This window comes from Tachypleus tridentatus, chromosome 3 (genome assembly GCF_004210375.1).
Source record: "Tachypleus tridentatus isolate NWPU-2018 chromosome 3, ASM421037v1, whole genome shotgun sequence".
NCBI lineage: Eukaryota > Metazoa > Arthropoda > Merostomata > Xiphosura > Limulidae > Tachypleus > Tachypleus tridentatus.
Window position 1 is genome coordinate 62,490,425 of NC_134827.1, and position 18,135 is coordinate 62,508,559.

The window sequence follows — 18,135 nt, forward strand, 5'->3', positions numbered from 1 at the left end:
ACTGATTGTCAGACCAAAATCACAATAAAGGTTGTGCACTTTGAAAACGGAGGAAAACATCGGATTTTTCGCCAAAACGCATGCGTGCCCAATAAATTTCTTTGAGAGATCTGCATGTTCTGAACGTGCAACATGTGCAAAATCCCTTTAAAAGTGACGGGTTCTCGGTTTCCATAGCTCAGTGTTAAGCCACCGACACGCAATACAGTTACGCCAAGACTGACTGAAGCACAACGCCATTGGTCGCTTGGAAGCAGGCGAATCTCGATCAGATGTTGCCAGAGCTGTGAATGTCCACCCAAGCACCATCACAAAGGCTATTGAATCGTCACCAACAACATGGACCAACTTGTGACCGTCCACGATCTGGCAGACCTCGTGTGACCACGCCCGCACAAGATCGCTACATCCGGTTACGTCACCTTCGAGATAGGATCACCACTGCGACGTCTACTGCCTCAACCATACCAGGGCTGCGTAGGATTTCCGATCAGACCGTACGCAACCGTCTACGAGATGCAGGAATCAGACCTCGACTTCCAGTCAGAGGCGTCATCCTCACCCAGCAACATCGTCAAGCACGACTGCAGTGGACTCGGGCACATCGGGTATGGCCTCATCGACGATGGAGGCATGTTTGGTTCAGCGATGAATCACGTTTTATGCTTCGTAGGCAGGATGGAAGGACCCGTGTTTACCGTGGCCGAGGTGAACGTTTTGCAGCAAACTGTGTGCAGGATGTTGACAGATTTGATGGTGGCAGCGTCATGATGTGGGCTTCCATCGCCTACAATGCCAGAACAGATCTTTTGCACATTCGAAGGAATCTTACGGCTCAACGATACGTCGACGAGATTCTTAAGCCCCATGTGCAACCCATCATGGTGAACGTCAACGACGTTTTTCAACATGACAACGCCCGTCCTCACGCAGCCCGACTCACCACTGTCTTCTTGAGATACCACAACATCAACGTTCTTCCCTGGCCCTCCAGATCACCAGATTTAAACCCCATCGAACATCTTTGGGACGAGTTGGACCGACGTCTGCGACGGCGACAACATCAACCGCAGACTCTACCTCAGCTTGCAGCAGCTTTGCAGGCTGAGTGGACACCCATTCCACAGGATGTGATTCGTCATCTCATCGCTTCCATGGGCAGGAGATGCCAAGCAGTTATTGAGGCTCACGGGGGGCATACTCGTTATTGACGTTGAGTGACGTTAAACTTCAACTAGTGAGCGTGGACTTCGCCTTTGCAGACTTTGGATGTTCAGCAGTGAATGTGCAAAGTTTCACACATGTCATACATAACTATCCGTAATAAACTTGTTAACAATTTGTCTCATATTTTGCCTTTTGCGTTTCTTTTTTTTTTAAGAGTATATATACAAGTTAAAAAACGCAAGCACTCAAGTAAAGTTGGATTAGGGCTAAGGTAAGTGTAGTATAATTTTAAAGTTACGAAGCTGAACATTTTAAAGCAAATTCTGTCTTCTACGAATCGTTAAGAATGTAATATTATCAGATCATGTGACATCAAATATTATGGGTCGTGTGGAGTCGACAAGTGATTACATTTCGCTATTATCAAACTAATCTGACAACTATTACTGGCAATTTGGATCCAACAAGTGGATTCCTTTGGATATATTTTCAAATGATTTGTACTTCCTGCAATGTGAAAAAAGTGTAGTCTGAAAGGTTTAGACTAATTAGATTTTTATTCGTAAAACTTTAAAAATAACAGTTTTTGTAACACCAAGTTCGTGTTTCGTGTTGTAACAGTTGCCAACTTACTAGTGTCAAGTACACATTTAAAATACTTGATTGTTTGTTTCTTTGTAGTTAAACACAAAGATACGCAATGGACAATTTGTGCTCTGCCCACCACGAGTGTCGAAACCCGGTTTTTAGTGTTGTAAGCCCACAGATATACCGCTCAAAATACCTGGTATCAAAGCAAATTGTTGAGGTACTATTTTTAGGGCTTTGCATGAGGTAACGCTCCAGAAATAATATACCACAACACAACCAATACACATATAGAAATAAACTGAATATACATACAAGAATACCTATGACCTATTTAATGTATCTTAGAAAACACAATATTATTCTGGTCATAATAGGCTTAAGTTAGTCCAATTATGATTTTTTTCTTAGAGAAAGTTCTCTTAGCGGTAACTCATGGGTTTATAACGTCAAACATCAAAACACCTGTGGTGAATAGAGAACAGATAGCCCATTGTGTAGACTTACGTTTTAGAACAATCATAAAAAAACACACCAAAAAAGCCACCACCACCTTTGTCTGTTTCATAATTTCTCGAAAAGGCTATTTATCCCTGATGTTGACTGACAGACGAGTGGCCAACAGCACCCACCGCCAACTCTTGGGTTACTTCTGTCTGACCAACTAATAGGATTTAACCACCACTCTTGTCACATACACCCACTGCTTCGAAACGTGGAACGTGGTGTTTCCTCGGGGTAGGAAGGGGGTAAAGGAATGCAAGTGCTGAACTCGGAATTCCATAGTTTTTCATGTTAAACACGAGGCTACAATCGGCCATTTTCAAAAGACAGGCATTTGTTTACGTGTACGGACCTACAGGGTGGCCCGTAAGTCCCTACCCATCCATATGTTGTGTCTGAACAACGTTATAATACTAATGATGAGTTGAAGGCAGCTGTTACCGCGGCATTTGGAACAATGACCCCTGCTATGTTGAGGAAAATGTCTCATAGAACATGGCGTCGCATAATATTATGCAGCGAGAATGAGGGACAACACAGAGATACACTGGATACAAAAGATATATGGATGGGTAGGGACTTACGGGCCACCCTGTACATTCTGTTTAATTCTATACGTTAAATAGTTTGTTACAAGAGGTAAAAGCAATATGTTAATAAAAGCAATTCATTCTTTTTTTAAAAAACCAAATCTGCATATACAAGGTCAATAACATCTAGTTTAAAAATGTAACAGACATTTTTAACAGTTTTAACTGTTTTATTTTTCCTTTTTGCAGTATGGAAACTCGAATTTTTGCGTTATAAATTTTTATATTTATTGCTAGAGTGGGGGTACGTTTTAATTTCAAGACTACGATGTAATCATATATCATGGGATTAACTGTTCTATTCATACATTCCAGCCCCCCGCTAGTACAGCGGTATATCTACGAATTAACAACGCTAAAATCAGGGGTTCGATTCCCTTCGGTGGGCTCAGCAGATAGCCCGATGTGGCTTTGCTATAAGAACACCCAAACACACATTTATACATTCTAGCCCCCCGTTAGTACACAGCGGTAAATCTACGGATTTACAACGCTATAATCAGGGGTTCGACTCCCTTCGGTGGGCTCAGCAAATAGCCCCATGTGACTTTGCTATAAGAACACACAAACACACATTTATACATTCTAGTCCCCCGCTAGTACAGCGGTAAATCTACGGATTTACAACGCTATAATCAGGGGTTCGACTCCCTTCGGTGGGCTCAGCAGATAGCCCGATGTGGCTTTGCTATAAGAACACACACATTTATACATCCTCATGATAATTTTTGCTGTAGTTGTTTTGCGGAATTTTAAAGTTTTTTTTTTTTTTCAATTTCGCGCAAAGCTATACGAGAGCTAAAACAGTTAGTTAATATCATTCACCCCCCACTTTTTAATAACTAATGGTGGGATTGACAGTAACATTACAATGCTAAAAAAAGGCGATCACGTTCGGTGACAGGGATTCGAACATAGGATCCCCAGGTTAAAGAACCTTTAGACTGTTAAAGTTTATATCACGTGATGAACGTGCTAGATTAGTAACATTTTATTCGTGCACCGGTTACTATGGTAACCTATCGGTCTTTCAAAACAATTATTGGCAAACTGACTACTATAGTAAATTATCCGTATTTTGTGCAATTGTGTCGTTAACTGGTTATTATGGTAAATTATCCGTATTTTATACAACTGATTGACAAGCTGATTAATATGATAAATTATATGACTTCTCTACGTTTCAGTGATAATCTGTGTGGCATTTTTATTTTAAAAAATTCCATACGTTTTAAGGGTTTGATTTTTACTATAACTGTCGCGTAGCTAATGATATAAAAACAACAATAAATAGATTATTCTGATGCTATGTGATGTAATTTCATCGTTTATGATTTAAAATTATACATTCTGTTTCACTTAAAAATAAAACAATTGTGCTGAAGCCAGTTGTTAATGAAAAACGTTATTGTAGTTCCCACTGACTCACCAACTAATCGCGAAAAATTACACATGCGCACGCGCTTACGAATCTAGAAAATCTTACGTCAGTTTGTGTGAACCTTCGTGGGTGTAATTTTCTTTCTCAGTGTAGTGATTGGACAGATTAATTACAGATCTCGTTTAATCTCGAACGTTCTGTGAGCGTATACACACACACACACACATGTGTAATCGTAATACAACTTAAATATTTGTTTAAAATGTGATAATATTTGTATTTTAGCTTCGAAGATGCTACTTACTAATATTCTATTTGTTCGTTAAATGTTGACAATATTTTAACAACGCGTGGTGAATGTGTACTGTCTTAATTGCTGACTGCGTAGTTAAATACGTTAAACATATTTGGTGAACTGAAATCTGCACTATGTTTAATGGATGCTCTTAACAAAACTTTAGAATTACTCGCATTAAACCACGTGAATTTTTAAAACGAACTTTAACTTGTATGTTTAACGCGATGTACCTTTTTTAACTTTGTCATATCTGGATTTACATTCGGGAATAATAGATGAATCGCGTACGTCCGGCTGCCTATTTTGCTATCTAACTTGGCTTAGTTGAGCGGTTTGCTCGAGGGTATGATTGTTCTGACGCCAACTGTCAGCGTGGATGGAGGGGGGTAGAGGTCTATTACCTGACCCGTTTTCAGAGTTAGTGACGCTGGCAGTCGACAAGAAGCGCTCAGTCCGTTCGAACGCTGGCTGTATAACGCAGCGCACGCAGTTGTGTACTCTTCGTGCGAGTTTCTTTGCAGTCGGATTACTACGCAACTTACCACTTGCTCTGTACACGCGGAGAGATTCTGGGAAGTGTTCATATAAAACTGAATCTGATTGTTGGTTTCCATGGTGACTAGATCCGAGGGTAGGAAATGATCTGTCCTCAGAGTATGGATAAATTGTCTGATTGTTACTACGTCTCTTTTACAGTCAACTCGTCTTGATTTGAGGTAAGAGCGCGACTCCTATAGTACTGGTGTGTGAGAGTACTCGTAACGACAGGTTTTACTGGGCGGACGTTGCCCTAATGGAATACTGCCAATACTGCCACCAGTTCAGTGACTTCTCTTGGTCATGCATGTTTAGCGTAACTCAGCATAAGCTATCCTGAGTTAGGTTCTCTTGGTCATGCATGTTTAGCGTAACTCAGCATAAGCTATCCTGAGTTAGGAAGCTGTAGTCGTTTCGCGAGAAATAAGTACAATTTGAAGTTGTTGTTTTTTTAAACAACCTAATATTTAACAGTTGCCAAAAATTTTGTGTTCTACATATACAATAATTTTGGGCGCGAAAGAACTGCTTGTATTTTTGTTCAATTTTCGTATTAACTCTGGGATTACAGCAGATGTAATTGGATGTCTAGACATTATCTAATTTGTTTCAAAATATTCATGAATAACTGGGTGGAAGGGTGGGGTAAATAAAATTTTAATATTTAATATTTTTAAATTTCTTTTGAAAAAAAAAAAGACATAGAATCTACACTAAGTTATATTACTTATTTATAGCGTCAATTGCCACCTAGTGTAATTTCATATAATCAAATATTAATGTTTTACTTACCGAATGTCATTAGGTTAGAACACAGATACTAAACATTATTCATGTACGGTGATTAAAATTAATGTTAGTCATATCTTTTGTAACAGAAAAATAACTTGTACCTAGCTATGTATGTTAGTGGCAAACGCAAGATTTGGTTTTAATATATACAATTACAGGGTTGTATCTTAATACGTTTAAAAGTTATTTTTTAATACCACAACGACATCCACGTGGGATAAGTTGACTTCTACCCACATGTGCTAGCGTTGTATGCAACGTTTGATTTTAATGCAGTCTCGTTTCAAAACGTGTTGCGTTATTATTTGTGATTATTATCTGATATAATTTCAGCTTCTTTTGAGCCCGATCAATTATTCGGTGAGTTCTTGTTTGATATTTCTAGAGTGTCCCTTTTTCTATGACACTTCACCCGACGAGGTAGGGAGAATTTCGTACACTTTAACTGACACTGACACTGGTAGTGTTGTTTTTTGATTCTTTCTACAGGGTGTTCGGAAAGTCACTGTGCAGTTTGTAATCATATTTTATTCAGTCTATTTCAAGCCAGCAACTGATAGCGGTATTTAGAAACAAAATAAGAAGGATCCAGGCCTGTATTGATGCCAACCGGGGGTCACTTTCAACATTGTTTATAATTATCATTTATATTTACCTCCTGTATTCTATATTGAAACATGTCTGTTAATAAATATATAAGTGACTTTCCGAACGCCCTGTAGAATTACACAACCTTTCTGAATTTGGTGGTGTAGTACGTCTAAAAACAACTCGTGTAACTCGTTTTACTCAACCAGCAGTGACTCATAGGGCCCTCCAGTGGCTCAGCGGTGTGTCTGCGGACTTACATAGCTAAATACCGGGTTTTGATACCCGTGGTGGGCAGAGCACAGATAGCCCATTGTGTAGCTTTGTGCTTAATTCAAAACAACAACAACGTAGGAGAATATACTTAATTGTTTGTTTGTTTTTCTGAATTTTGCACAAAGCTACTCGAGGGCTATCTGTGCTAGCCGTCCCTAATTTAGCAGTGTAAGACGAGAAGGAAGGCAGCCAGTCATCATCACCCACCGCTAACTGGGTTCTTGGGCTACTCTTTCATCAACGAATAGTAGGATTGACCGTCGCATTATAACGCGACCACGGCTCAAAGGGCGAACATGTTTGGTGCGACGGGGATTCGAACCCGCGACCCTCAGATTACAAATCGAACGCCCGAACTACATGGCCATGCCGGGCCTGTGGTGTGTTAGAATCTCGTAGTTACGTATTACTTACTGTAAAACGAAGCACATAAAAATTTAGATGCCAGTTGCTAACCCTAACAAATACTTTTTTCTAAAGACACGCTGATTAGAAATTTGACGAAAATTTTGGGGAAAGTTGCATGTTAGATTAGGTACCTCAACTACTGACGTAACATATTAATAAATAGAAGGTAGGCTTAACATTAGTCTACTGTTGTGGTAGTTCACGAACAATATAATAAATTAGAGGAGGCCATGATATGGAGACGGAAGAATTGTTTATATAAGGGGGCTGTGCCCATAGGAACCTTTATTGAGATTTTTAATACGCAACCTAAGATACGACAACATTGGTTAAATGTGAAGGTTCTGTTTTCTACTCTTTTTATTCGCTGTGAGTCAAAGATCTATAATTTAATATCATCCAATCAGAAGTTACAAAAATACAAGAACAACCGAAACACGAGACTCTCCGAGTGCTCGCGTACTTTTTGTGCCCTTCGATGGCTCAGCGCTAATATTGAGGACTTGAAAATCGGGTTTCATCCCTACGGTGTGAAGAGGTTTTGTTTTTGTTTTGCTCTTAGCAAGAAGTAACCTGCGGTAAAGAAGGGTTAGGGTTAGCTAAACAAAAATTCGAATGTTTCGTTACAGGATTTGTTTCTCGAACGAAGTAAGATTTCCTAAACTGAGGTGTTTAGGGATGTAAGTATCATCTTACGGCCCTCTCGTGATTATTTTTTATGCCACATTCGTGAATTATTTAATGTTAGATTGTTTATTTTGAAGTTAAGCACAAAGTTACACAATAATTTATCTGTGCTGTGCTCACCACGGGTATCGAAAGCCGGATTCTAGCGTTATAAGTCCGAAAAAAGACCGCTGTGCCACTCGGGGGATTTAGATAGAGAGGCTAGTTATATGTTGTCTTCTGGCGATTTTAAGGTTTTGAGGTTGAAGAAAAGACAGATGAGAGAGGCATGTCCAGAAGGTGTCGGACTTGAGAGAAAACAAACGCCGATATTTAATTTCCAAGATTCATTCCGTTTCGTCTCCTGGTTTGTGTCCCCTCGATGGACACAGAAGTACGCACATTCCGTTTCGTCTCCTGGTTAGAGTCCCGTCTGTGGACACAGAAATACGCACATTTCGTTTTGCAGTCTCTTTAACCAAAAAGTAACTTTACACGTTGTCCTTAAATATCTTGCATAGTCTGGTAATCGCGGGATCGAAACCCGTCACCGAATATTCCTCAATTTCTCAACCGTGGGAGCGCTATAAATTCACAGTCAATCCCATTATTCGTTGGTAAAAGACTAACTAGCCCAAGAGTTGGTGGAGGCTGATTTTGACGACTGTTGTTTCCTCTCACCTATCACTTTGAAATCACGGACGGCTAGTTTGTCCGAAATTCAAGAATACCAATAACAGCTTACCTTTAATGAACTGATTTTGTTTGTTTGTTTTTTAACTTCGCCCAAAGCTACTCAAGGGCTATCTACGCTAGCCGTCCCTAATTTAGCAGTGTAAGACTAGAGGGAAGGCAGCTAGTCATCACCACCCACCGCCAACCCTTGGGCTACTCTTTTACCAACGAATAGTGGGATTGACCGTCACATTATAACGCCCCCACGGCTGAAAGGGAGAGCATGTTTGGTGCGAACGGGACTCTAACCCGCGACCCTAGGAGTATGAGTCGAACGCCTTCACCCACCTGGCAATGCCGGGCCTGAATTGATTTTTAGCAGGAAGGGAACGTCTAGCCTTTATCTCATTACTTATAACGAGTTTCAAGATGACATCTGGATAGCAAGTATTACTCACCGGTCCCTACGTTCCATGTAAGTCATGAAATACAGCATTCTTTAATACCGAATATCATCTATCAAGGTGAACCGCTTTTGAATGTGATCATTGAAACGACTCATTTAATCATCACACTATGACATAGAAACATGTCTGAGAACAAACCTTGAAACGCAAAGGAAAGTAGAACTGAAAAAATGACTGGTAGAACGGACTTTTGTTCATGAAATCAGCCCAGTAAAACGTCCTTGGGATTATGCATGACTTACATTCAAACAAAAGCAAGAATTATAAAAACGAGATAGAAAAGTATCACTCGAGAAACTCTGTTACTGTGGCAACTCTGTTACTATGGAAGTTTGTCATCAATCCTTTATTGGTGTTTTTGATTAATTTTAACCCTTTTACCAACGAACAGTGGGATTGACCGTCACATTATAGCGCCCCCACGGCTGAAAGGGCGAGCATGTTTGGTGCGAAGGGGATGCGAACTCGAGACCCTCAGATTACGAGTCGCACGCCTTGACGCGCTTGGCCATTTTTGATCGGGGCACTTTATCAGGGAGTATATGTGATCCATATAAGAAATTCTTGGTGTCAAGTGGAGTTCTTTGTATCAGGGTTAACGCACCTACTCTAAATCCACATATATTCATTCGAAGGTTACTAATTAAGTCTTTCACTATTGTTATCAACTGAATCCAACTTCCCGCTGCGATATACAATTCTGAACCACTAGACCAATCATATAATTTTTCGTCATAAACCACCTTCCTCTCCTCTTCAAATGAAACATCAACTCTTCCGGTGTCCTAGTGACGTATTAAGATACAATTTCTCTCATTCTATCACGTGTTTCTGTTTCTTATATTTCTGTCATTAGGCCTAACCGTACTTTAAGTTTAATTAAAATTCAAAATAATATTTCCAGCTTTAACCGAATGCAAACTAGAAACATTTTCCTTAAAGTTTGGTAAACTACTGCCATAAATGGGCCACATTGAACTGTAATACTTACTTTCGACAGTGGTTATTACACTTAACCGTTACATTAAGCCTAATTATCCAACTCCGACATATAACTAATAACATTTCCAGCTTTAATCCAAGTGAAACGAGAAACATTTTCCTTAAAATTTTGCACTCTGCTGTTTATAGAGGAGCCACATTTAACTGTAATACTTCTGTTTTGATGATCTCTGATGTCTGATTTAGATTTATATAATTATATCACAATAAGGTTGTATAAAAAATAACAACCTCTATAGGGTAAAGTTTAACCAGTCTCAACTCATCAGATACTTGAAAATGATCACATCGAAACGTTGTACCTGTTCTAAACAAAGTATTTTTCCTTATTGTAAATACTGTAACTTGCAAAGTTCGGTATTGTTAACACCGATAAAACATTTATGAATACATTATAAAAAAAACAATTGGTAATTTTGATATGAAACAGTCATGACTTGTGCTGATGCGAGTTCGAAATCCGTCATCGAACATGATCGCCCTCAGTAACTCAAGAGTTGTTGGCGGGTAGTGTTAATTAGATGCTTTCCCTCTAGTTTATCACTTCAAAACTAAGAATGGTTTGGTTTTGATTTGTTTTAAATTTCGAGCAAAGCTCCACGAAGGCTATCTGTGCTAGCCGCTCCTAATTAAGCAGTGTAAGACTAGAGAGGAAGGCAGCTAGTCATCACCACCCACCGCCAACTCTTGGGCTACTCTTTTACCAACGAATAGTGGGATTGGCCGTGCATTATAACACCCCTACGGCTGAAAGGATGAGTATGTTTGGTGTGACGGGGATTCGAATCCGCGACCCTCAGATTACGAGTCGAGAGCTTTAACCACCTGGCCATTCCGGGTTGGGCAGAGCATAGATAGCCTGTTGTGTAGCTTTGTTCTTAATAGCGCACGAATAGTTAAAAACATACTGTGCTGGAGTAATTCGAATGTTATTTATTTAACACAACTTTCTACAAACAATTCCTGTGATACTTGTACAAAATTCCTGGTTGTAGGACTACTGTCCACTCCCTCCCTTCCACGCAGCCATATCTTCTATTAATATAACTGATCAAGATAGGAAAAATAACACGTTTCTTGTTTCATAGAAGAACGATTATCAGAAACTATTTAACCCTCGACCACTGTAGATTTTAAAAACTGCAGTTTGTACGTTTTGAGAGAAATAGCTCATAACTTTTAAAATTCTACTTACGTAATACAATTTTGTATAGTTTAGCGTTTCTATGTTATTACATTATTCAAAATTCAACATAAAACCTGTGTTATTTTCTCCCAATTAAACAGTTCTAGACAATTCGTTCTTCTATGAAACATTTAGGGCCCTGCATGGCCAAGCGTGTTAAGGCGTTCGACTCGTAATCCGAGGGTCGCGGGTTCGAATCCCGGTCGCACCAAACATGCTCGCCCTCCCAGCCGTGGGGCGTTATACTGTGACGATCAATCCCACTATTCGTTGGTAAAAGAGTAGCCCAAGAGTTGGCGGTTGGTGGCGATGACTAGCTGCCTTCCCTCTAGTCTTAGACCGCTAAATATGTATTTTAATATCCTATACTAGTCAGCTGTATTAAAATAATAAAATATGACTGCTGGTGCCAATTATTTCTCGGGAGCAGTTGTTAGCTTAAAAATATTCTTCAACTATCTTATTTCTGGCTTAAGTAGTACAGAAACTTCTGATTATATTGGTCACTTTGAATTATATCATCCAATCAAAGTTAGCTATGCGTTTCGAGCGATACCACAGATCAACCTGACCAATCAGCATATCTGATTAAATATATGTTTTATCTTAAAAAAAACAACAAGGGTTATTGTATCATCAGTTGGGCTATATCGCGTTTATGACGTATTCGGCTGTAAACCTAATGTACTCTCATGTTACCATCTGCTTCCTCTATCTTAAAGTTGAAACGGAATTATTTTAAACTTTTAGTGATGTCGAGAAAACCCACTTATAGAGAAAAATATATATATAGAAACGGCTCGTTTGGGTTGAGAAATTTTTTTTTACGTAAAGGAGCGAACAACGTTTCGACCTTCTTCGGTCGTCGTCAGGTTCACAAAGAAAGAAAGAGGTAACTGACCGGAAGCTGACCACATGTTTAAAAGGGGTTGTGTAACTGAGTGTCGGGATGTAGAGGGCGTGCTTAGATGTTTCAATATATAATTTTATATTAATTATTTTAATTTTAATATAGGTATAAAGGTGTTCCTTTATATTGGTTTATTTGGGGCTTGAGTTGATGTATAAGTAAGGCTTCTTTAATTTTGCGTTTGTTTATGTTTGTTTCTTTACGTAAAAATTTTTCTAAACCCAAACGAGCCGTTTCTACATATATAAATTTCAACTTTTACTTTATTTCAGTGTCTTACAACTAAAATATTACGATGACAATTGAAACTAATTAACTACTGTTTATAATTATCTCTGCTTGCTTGTATTCTGTCTGGCATGAACCTACGTTTGCTGGAAAAAAAAATAGATAAATATCACTGTTTGGTCACACAAAGGAATGTCCAGTCATATTTTAATTCGGGACAAGAGAAAGGCCGATTGTTTCTTTGTTTGTTTTCGAGTTTCGCGCAAAGCTACACGAGGGCTATCTCCGCTAGCCGTCTCTAATTTAGCAGTGTAAGACTAGAGGAAAGGCAGGTAGTCATTACCACCCACTGCCAACTCTTGGGCTACTCTTTTACCAACGAATAGTGTGACTGACCTAAAGGGCGAGCATGTTTGGTGAGATGGAGATTCGAACCTGCGACCCTCGGATTACGAGTCGAGTGTCTTAACCACCTGGCCATGCCGAGCAGAGAAAGGCCGAAGTAAAAGTTTATTAGTGCTAGCTGTCCCTAATTTAGCAATGATACACTGGAGGGAAGGCGAATAGCCGATACTACCCACCGCCAACCTTTAGGATACTCAGTTAACAACAAAGAGTGGGAATGACCGGCACATAATAACGTCCTCGTGGTTGAAAGGACGAGCATGTTTGATGATGGAGGTTCGAACCTGCAGGTTGCTAGTCGAGCACCGTAATTGCCAGAACATGACAGATCCCTGTGAATGGATGAACTGAGATAGAACATAAGTAACTAAGGTATAAATGTAGCTCTGACACAGATCAGCAAGGAGTGGAGGGGCAGGACCAGTAAATTCAACAAATAACGAATAACAGTAGTGCTAGTCACGTTTTGAGTGATAAAGTCAGAAAGATAAAACGACCTTTCGTCTTTCGATAAAAAAAAAAAAGATTTCTCTTCCGTTTCACCTCTGCAGCCTCATCATAGCTAGTAGTGCAAGTGGAGTCCTGATGAAGCCGAAAAAGAAAAACGCTGGCCGAAATGAAAATTAAATTGTATTATTAGCCCTGATGAGTCGCGATGACGAAACGCTGACTGAAATAAAAATTAAACTGTTCTTGATGAAGTTGCAGTGGTGAAACGTTGGATAAAATAAAAGCTTTTTTTATTATTATCTGGGGGCCCGGCATGGCCAAGTGTGTTAAGGCGTTCGACTTGTAATCCGAGGGTCGCGGGTTCGAATCCCGGTCGCACCAAACATACTCGCCTTCCCAGCCGTGGGGACGTTATAATGTGACGGTCAATCCCACTATTCGTTGGTAAAAGAGTAGGCCAAGAGTTGGCGGTGGATGGTGATGACTAGCTGCCTTCCCTCTAGTCTTACACTGCTAAATTAGGAACGGCTAGCGCAGATAGCCCTTGAGTAGCTTTGCGCGAAATTCAAAACAAACAAACAAATTATTATCTGGAGAGTAAAGGACGTGGTAATAACTTGAAACAGAGTCAAACTGTTATTCCTCACCTTCTCGACTTTGATCTTTCTAATTATAGCACGTGATGGAACATCTGCAGATGTAATGTTTATCTTATTTATTAGGCCTTAAAGACTTCATACAACCTTGTCGTTGGTCTAGACTAAATCGAATATCATCAGGGTAACACAGCTCTTCTTCAAAGATTTTTATGTTTCTCGTATATCCGCTCGCTTTACCCAAACTTAACACCGTTAAAGTTTTATTCAGGAACTCAAGCAAGACGAGGCTTAACACCCTTACAGTTTGTCCTGTCAGGAATTATGTAACTACAACGTTGATCTTTATTTCTAATCTCCATCCAAAAAGTATCCTGCCAGTAACACGAAGAAACAGTACCACAAGTACTACACTTGAAATATCATGTGAGCAAAGTGATTGTGATAACTGAACCCCACTGAAGTGCAAACATAACTGAAAGAAGACAAAACGACTCTGAGACGGCCATCAACACAGACAATTTGTCAACAGGTTAAACAGTCGCATTATGTTTCTTTTTATACAAGATTCGTTTATATGCAGTGAGAGAAACCTGTTGCTTTCGAAAGTGACAAAACAAATTATTAGAAAACAATTACGAATTTTCAAGCAAGCAATTTCAAGTTTTCTTTATTAAATTAAGAAAAGTTTGTAGGTTCCTCTAACGTGCACTGACTGTTAAAATAACGTTATCTAGATTGTTTTGTAATTCCTGTCATCTGGTGTTTTGTAAGCAACTTATTTTTCTTGGCAACTTTGAGGCCATGATCCTTATTCGTTTTATAGATTGGTTAGGCCTAATTCAAAAAGTTGTAAAATTATGCTGTTACAAAGAAAGTACCATTTGCACGTGTCGTTAACACGATTAGTGGCGAAATAGTAAAATAACTTATTCTGAAACGTTTTGGTATTACGGTAAAATCTACTTGTATGGATCCAAAGGCCCGAACTGGGAATCCGAAGGTTCATGGTTCGTGCTCTGTTGCCCCAAAAAAAGTACTTGCTCTATACTATCTTATAGTATAGACAGCCAAACCTTAGTATTCTATCAAATAAGAAATGCCTACGAGATGGTACCGGGTGCTGCTTACTGTAGTCCTTCTATTTAGTACTCAGTTCAAAGCTACAGACAGCTCTGCGCTCGTGTTTCCCACGTAGCTTTTCGGGAAAGTAATAAGTAAAACAGCAACTGGAAACAAAGATTTACTAAACTGACCAACACGTATATGAGAAATAAGGTTATAAGTTCAACAACGTTGGCAGTTTCAGAAAGTGGAGTTTACTTCGTGAGGTGAAAATGACAATTTTTGTATCGCTCTGAAAATTCAATGCCATTTGTCCCTGATAAAGAAAAATTGTCCATTTTCCGAAATCGTTCTGTTGCTCGTGCTTGTTTAAGAATATCGTGACACACGCACATATATTTATAGATGTGTGCGGAAATGGACTGTACATGCAATGTTTGTCTAATTATTTAGAGAGGCATTTGCACGCCGTTTTTTAAATCTTTTATAATTCAATAAAAACCGTAATTATGGAAATTGTTAAGGACCCCTAGCGGACCTCGTGTTTATGAAATCGATGAACGACGATTAAAAAAAATTTACATTGAAAAGTTTATGCAGGTTACATGCGTGTTTCAACAGACACTGGTCCGGGTTCTTCAAGTAAGATATACAAGCATGCCTAGAGGATGTATATACAAATGTTGGCACGTGACAACAGTAAAATAACAGGTGTACGACTTAGGGGAAAGGTCAGAGCTAGTCAAATAGGAGAACCACAGCTCAGTGAACTAGCAATAAAAAAGTTATTTTAAAATTGTGGGAATATAAGGAGAGATTTGTTTGTTTGTTTTGAATTTCGCGCAAAGCTATTCAAGAGTTATCTGCGCTAGCCGTCTCTAATTTAGTAGTGTAAGACTAGAAGGAAGGTAGCTAGTCATCACCACCCATCGACAACTCTTGGGCTACTCTTTTACCAACGAATAGTGGGATTGATCGTAAAGTTATAACGCCCCCACGGCTGAAGGGGCGAGCATGTTTGGTGCGACCGGGATTCGAACCTGCGACCCTCGGATTACGAGTCGAACGCCTTAACACACTTGGCCATGCCGGGCCCATATAAGGAGGGAAAGACACAAGGATTGTTGTCGTTGTTTTGAATTAAGCACAAAGCTACACAATGGGCTATCTGTGCTCTACCCACTACGAGTATCGAAACCCGGTTTTTAGCGTTGTAAATCCGCAGACAAGAGAGTTAGAAGAGTATTGTAAATTTTCCTCCTATCCCAAATGCTCTTTAATTTCCTTTATGATTCTTTTCCATCCCAACAACTTTCAAATAAATTTTGATTGCAAGTTTCTGGATATATATTTTTTTAAATATTACCGTCACAGGTGGCGCTGTCTATTGATTGATATGCATATTGGGCAGTGTTAAACAAATTGTACCACTGTACTTATTTTGGACTGTACGTTGAAAAGGGACATCTTAAGGAAGAGTTTTGGTGTTCAGACTGGACAAACGGGAAGAAAGAAACACCGGACTTAGCCTTACGTGGACATAGCGGTTTACTCAGCCAAAGTTTGATTACGTCACTGAGGCCACCACCACGATTTACTATATTTCTAATAGCCTTTAGTCTCTTCCTTTATATATATATATATATTGGGGTTGGTGTAAAAGAAACAATGAATTTCCAAAGTACCTTTTGACCTGATTGAAACGTTTAGGACTTTTCAGATTCACATCCATGCGTGTGACTTTGATGTCCCTTTGTGTCTTATTTCCAAGGAACGTGACATTTGTCCTATATATTTCTCACAGAATTCACGTGAGACACTGACTGCTTTTATTACGTTACTGGAGGTTGTTTCGGGTCAGATAGCTTGTGTGAAAGTTAAGTATAATTTCACATCAGTTCTTCATAATCGGGTTTATTTTTGAAAAAAAACAACACGAATTTTGTTTGTTTTTTTATACTGATAGGGATTTGTTTTACTACAAAGTCATATTAGGATGCTTGCTATGTTCACTGCAGGGAATCGATACCCGGGTTTTAGGGTTGTAAGTCCGTAAGCCTGCTAGAATTAGCACATCACATGTCATAGTATAGATATTAGTATGATTTTTTTTTTCCTCTGAGAATAATAAGTTTGTAAAGTTTAGTTGATAGAGAAGAAGAAGATGGATAGCGTATGTGACGAGTGATACTTTGACTTTTTACCGCTGACTGAAGAAAAGAAATTATTTGTCAAGGATTTATGAATCTCACTATACACCTTTGAAGAAGACCTAAGCCTAAAAACATTTATCTAAAGCTGTTTGTCATCTCCATTGTAATACCGTGTTTCTCCGAAAATAAGACAGGGCTTATATTAATTTTCACTCCAAAATATGACACTAGGGCTTATTTTCGGAGGATGTCTTATTTTGATATATTAAAAAAATGAAGTTACAAAGTAAAATTATTAAACTAACCATTTAAAATAAACTATTATTAAACTATTAAACTAACTGATTAATACTTACTCACAATATTAATATCTACTCACAATAGTTCTATATAATACCAGTCACGTCAAACACGTACGTCCTTCCTTCTAGTCTTATACTGCTAAATTAGGGACGGATAGCGCAGATAGCCTTTCTGTAACCTTGCGCGAAATTCAAAACAAACCAAATCAAGTTCGATGTAAATTCTTTGTTGTGTAAGCCTAAAAACTAATTAATAAATTATTTTTTTTTATTTCTTTCCTCTTCCTGCCACTCTTAACTAGGGCTTATTTTAAGGGTAGGGCTTATATTAAAACTATCCCCAAAAATCACACTAGGTCTTATTTTATGGGTAGGTCTTATTATCGGAGAAACACGGTATGTATGTAATGATTAGTTCTCCTGTTTGACAACAGGGTGACAGCACGTGGTTTTCTGGTGGTTACTTTAATGCTTTCCCGTTTTTTTATGTTCGAATTCAACAAGCAACAGATTCTGTTTCATCAGGAAAAAATTACGTAAACTAAGACATGTAATAGTCAGTGGAATATTTTCCTCATAGCTATGCACTAAATATATCGTCAACGATCACAACCAGGTTTTAGGCGTTTGATATGTTTTCGTCTCCACACTTGACCTGCCCAACCTTTTCTTTAACTCATAAACCTGTTGTCAGTTTTACCACTGTCACGTGACAACATTCCTATACAAATACTTGCGTTTATCGTATCCGAATATATTGTATATAATTTCGCACATGGCCCACGTGTACTTAGTTATACACCGCACGTGAAAAAGAAAACAGTGTTCTGTCAAAATAGTCCGTTGTTTTCGTACAATTTTCTTTACGCTTATAAATCCTTTTGTCAATTTTAATATTGTT

The 18,135-nt window shown here is 38.8% G+C and overlaps 1 protein-coding gene across 4 annotated transcripts in view; it reads left to right on the forward strand.

The window, feature by feature from the left end:
- LOC143246978 (uncharacterized) overlaps window positions 1–18,135 on the forward strand; it is a 136,852-nt gene that overhangs the window by 72,571 nt on the left and 46,146 nt on the right. The window contains exon 1 of one of the 4 annotated variants that reach the window (XM_076494255.1): window positions 4,926–5,244. The exons of 1 other annotated variant lie outside the window; for it this stretch is intronic. The gene's annotated coding sequence lies outside the window, so the exon portion shown is untranslated. Of the gene's footprint in view, window positions 1–4,925; window positions 5,245–18,135 lie in introns of those variants that run through there. 2 more of the 4 variants (XM_076494256.1, XM_076494251.1) reach the window with 2 other exon arrangements.